Here is a 4,845-nt window from a genome sequence, read left to right on the forward strand (position 1 = left end):
GGCTGCGAACTTGGAGACTGCGGCGGATTGAGGTACGGCCCGAGGCGAGAGCGAACACATTATTTCAAAATAAAAAAAGAAAGAGTTTAGCCGTCGGAGTTTCAAGGACCGTCGAGTCGTAGCCGAACAGGCCCCCGCTGGAGCCGGCTTTGCGGATAAAGTTGATTGCTCTCGCTCCCTATCTCCGGCAGAACCGCTTCCAGGGTCAGCGAGCGCACCTCAAAAAGAAAAGTTAACTCTTCTCGACTCTCCCGACGGTGTATCCGACCTTCTTTGCGTCGCCGCTTGTGCTCCGCCTTCGGGTACGGGAATCCTAACCCGTTTCCCTTTCGGCCCGTGCATTGGGTGAGACTGATTTTTAATGATTTTCAAAAACGTCCCGCTTCCCGTAGGATTTCTCCCAGGCCTTAGGACCGACTAACCCGCGGCCGATCGAAGGAGCAACGCGGAACCCTTCTCCACTTCGGCCTTCGAGGTGAATCATTTTGATCCAAACTTACTTTTTGGCACATAATTGTTTTGTGATTCATCTGATTTTGATTTATTTGACGTTTGGCACTAGATGAATTGTTACTTTGATTATAATTTGGCACATTTTTCACAATACTATTATCTGAATTTGTATAACGATAATTTGCATTTGGAATATTAAATTCATCGATAATTGCTGCATTAGGCACTACAGCTCTAGAAAAATACGGATTTTCATCATTAGGAACACTATCATCAAAAATAGCACCTTTAGATTCACATGAAACTGGTCCTGTTGATTCTACAACTGTGCCTGCAATCCTCCCTTTCCATAAGAACGTGCTAATACAGGATGTCCATCATCAAACATTCTATTTTGTGTTGAATTTCTTAATGAAATTTGGTTATTTTGTGATGATTTTGTGTGTTTGGTTTCAGTAAACCTAAACGTGAGTATATGTCCTTTCAGTAGAATTGATGGAGCAGTGTTTTTAGTTGATTGTGGTGTATTGCGGTAAGCAAGTAGGAAATTCCATAACCTCTGCTCTAATAAAGTATTTGGCTTACCGGATTTCAAAGTATGTTTCAACGTTTGCACGAATCATTTAGCTAACCGGTGCTGAAAATATGTGCTTAACACCATTTGACAGAGTAAAAGATTTGAATTCTTCTGAAGCAAATTGTTGGCATTATGGCAATACCAGAGATGGGTGCCCTGGCTAATTGCCTTACAATAATATAACATTCTCACAATACATTCTTTCATACATTCATACTTACAGATTATAAGTTACATGTTCAAAATAATAAAATTTATGTAAGTCTTCATGGAGCCTCTAAGAAGTAACGCAAAAGAGAAAATTTAGTCTTCAAAAAGGGACTGTAGTTTTACCCACCTAATTTTAAAACAATCATTTTTGTTGTTTAAATGGTAAATGGTTTTTCAGTTCGGTAATAGTATAGGTTTTCATAAAAAAAAGTTTAATTTTATTCAGAATTTCAAATTGGCTAGTGGTTATATCATGGTTTTCTGGATCATCAATCTTTGTTTTAGTTTTGTTAAAGTTATTTCTCTTCTCTAAGCTACAAAAATATCGCGTTGATTTTTCACCATCCTCGATCCACTCCGCTTTACTCCTAATGGTATTACCCTCAATTTTTCTACGTCTTAAGTTTTCTAGTTTTTTTTTTGCTTTGAATCTGCAAAGTCCCAGTTTGTTATCGAAATGTCAATTCTTTTTTGTGGGACTTTGATACTGCAAAGTCCCAGTTTGTTATCGAAATGTCAATTCTTTTTTTTTTTTTTTTTTTTTGTGGGACTTTGCTTTCAGCAAATCCCAGTTTGTTATCGAAATGTCAATTCTTTTTTTTTTTTTCGATTTTTACACACCTTCCTGAGCTTAGACTACAATAGTTGCAGCAACCAATCAACATTCACGAACCTTAGATATAGGCGACGATGTGCATAAATATATTTTGGATCTTTTTTGCAAAACCGGAAGTGCCACAGTTCAATATGTACAAGAATAGATAATCGGCTCTAGAAGTCGTATTTTTCGGTCGATTTTCTTTGGATTTGCATTTTTGGAATCTACTGTTTAAATCTGAAAGAATAGCACTTTCAAAATTTCAAAATTCGAAAATTTGTCGCAGACATTTTTTTTGCCAAATTTTTCATTTTTTTCCTTTTTTTTTTTATTTTTGTCTGATTAATGTGAAAAAAATTGAGCAAATACAGTTTAAGAAAGTAAACAAAATTGTACAGTCAAATTTTCAACTTCACTTCCGGTCCAAACAGGAAATCGATTTTCACTTCCGGTTGAATAGCTTCCGGTGTAATTTGTAGAGGTCAAAAAAGTTTATGCTGATAGGTAGACAAAGTTATGACAAAAAAACGAAGAAAAAAAAATCCGGACCAGATGTAAAACTTTGGCCGCCATTTTGATTTTTCTGAAATGATTCGATTTTTATTCAGACATAACGGCTTATCCGATTTAAATGATTTTGGTGTCAAATGAAAGGAGATAAAAAAAAACATGACATTAGGAAGCCGTTTTTCGATTCTCGATTTTGCTTTTTTGCAACTTCCGGTTGAATTTTTACAAAGTTTAAATCGTCATATTTCGTGATCTTGACTTTTGATGACCTTGACCTTTATAAGGTCAAAGGTCATTGAACTTAGCTATCAGTTAATACTTTGACATTTGACCTCCGACATGTACTTCCGGTTTTATAGCTGTCCGAAAACAGCCAAATTCGCAACTTTGGACTGCTCTAGCACGTGACCTAATTAACCTAGAGGGTTAATTTTTTCGGATTCTTAATGTGCTTTTCATGCTCTTTCAAGTGATTTATAACAATCGTTTTTTAAAGCAAAATTGAAATTCGTGAATTTTTAAATTTGAGTTTTTTTTTACAATATTTCTGTTTCTTTGAGCTTGGTGTGTATATATCTTATGACCTATTTTATGTAGAAAATTGAAACTTGGAACACATCAAGACAATTTCAATATAAATTACCCTATGACAAAAAAGTTGAGGTGGGCGTGGCACATCCGGGTTGAATTACTAATTGTTTACATTTTGGGAAAGGGGCAAAACATTTGTTCAAAAAGGAACTTTGCACACAATTACCTCATTATTTTGGCCAGTTTGTGTTAATAGGTCAATTGTTTCAGCTTTATAGTTCCAAAAAAGGAACGGGTTTTGAAATTTCCATATTTTCAATTTTCTATTTTGACCTTTATTGACTCTTGTTGACCTATATCTTTTGACCTGTATGATGTAGAAGCTTTAAATTTGGAACACAACATAACATTCAGAATATCAATTAACCTATGCAAAAGAAATTGAGGTGGGCGTAGCACATCCGGGTTAAATTACTCATTATTGACAATTTTGACAAGGGACATAACTCGCAACGTATACATTTGTTCAAAATGGAACTTTGCATACAAGTACTTCATCCGTTGAGCCACGTTGTCTTAGAAGTTCGATTGTTTCAGCTTTATAGTTCAAAAAAAGGAACAGGTTTTGAAAATTCAAAATTTTCAATTTTTGACCCTGATTTTTTGTAGGATCAAAGGTCATTCACATTGGCTATCTATTTATACTTTTATATTTGCTGTCCGATCTCAAGTTCCGGTTTTATAGCCGTATATATTTAAAAATTTTGATGACTTGTATCTCGTAACCTTGACCTTTGTTGACCGTCTCCCTTTCAATGTCAAATGTCATTGACCTTGGCTATCTTCTGATACTTTCATTTGTGAGGTCTGTCTACTTCCGTTATAACAATCTTCCAAAGAATTCTTCTCAACTTTAGACCGTGATGTAATTATCGTAGAAGGTTGATTGAGTCTTTTGCATTTTGCTACATTTGCAAAGTCCCACTCTGTGCCACGTGTGGCTCTAGTTTCTTTCTTTTTTTTTTTAATAGTATAGGGAATAGTTATACCTCTTATATCTAGTAAAATTATTTCAAATAGCAACGAGTGACTTGAGATATCATGTTTAAGTGGTGCTTTAATCATACATTCTTTAATAAGGCTAACATATTCTTTGTCTTTTAGTATTGAATTATTGAATTTCCAGTAGCTTCTTCCACGAAGGAAGTCATTTCATCTAATATCTAATTCTATAAAAGAGTGTTCTGTTCTGTAGCTGTAGTTCTGTAGTCGACCAAATTCATAAGTTCTTTACTCACTAAGAAAAAATCAAGCCTTGCTTTTTTAATCGGATTTTTTTTTGTGTCGGGTGTACCTTCTTAAATTCGGATTATTATTTCTAAATGGGTCTATTAGATCAAAATTTTCCTTTAAAGATAATACTGCTTTTCTTGTATTTGGATTATTTATATGTTTATAGTTGTTTGTGTCTAAGTCAATGTCTTGGACTAAATTTCAATCTCCTACAATTATTTTAAAATCTGCATCTGAATTACTTATATACGTTTCAATATCTGTAGAAAAATTTTGTTTGTCTTGATTAGGTCCATATATATTGATTAAGAGAAAGTTATGTTTATTTTCTATTTTGAATTCCAATACGACTAGGTTTCCAATATCATCAATTTCAAAATTAAGGATTTCATACTCAAAGTTTTTATCAAAAAGAATAGCTGTACCTCTTGAACCAGATCTACCAGGACTAAAAAATAAATCGTACCCCCAGTGTGACCGGATAACTCTAGATTCTTCTTCTACAAAATGAGTATCTTGGATACAGTAGATATTGAATTGTTTTTCTCGTAGTACATCAAGCAGATCAGTTCTCTTTTTAAAGTCTCTAAAACCCCTGCAGTGAAAGTATCTTTAGATGCTGCATAACTTAAATGATTAAAAAGAATATATCATAAATGAAAACATTCACCCA

The sequence above is a fragment of the Lottia gigantea genome (genome assembly GCF_000327385.1).
Source record: "Lottia gigantea unplaced genomic scaffold LOTGIsca_128, whole genome shotgun sequence".
NCBI classification, from domain to species: Eukaryota; Metazoa; Mollusca; class Gastropoda; family Lottiidae; genus Lottia; species Lottia gigantea.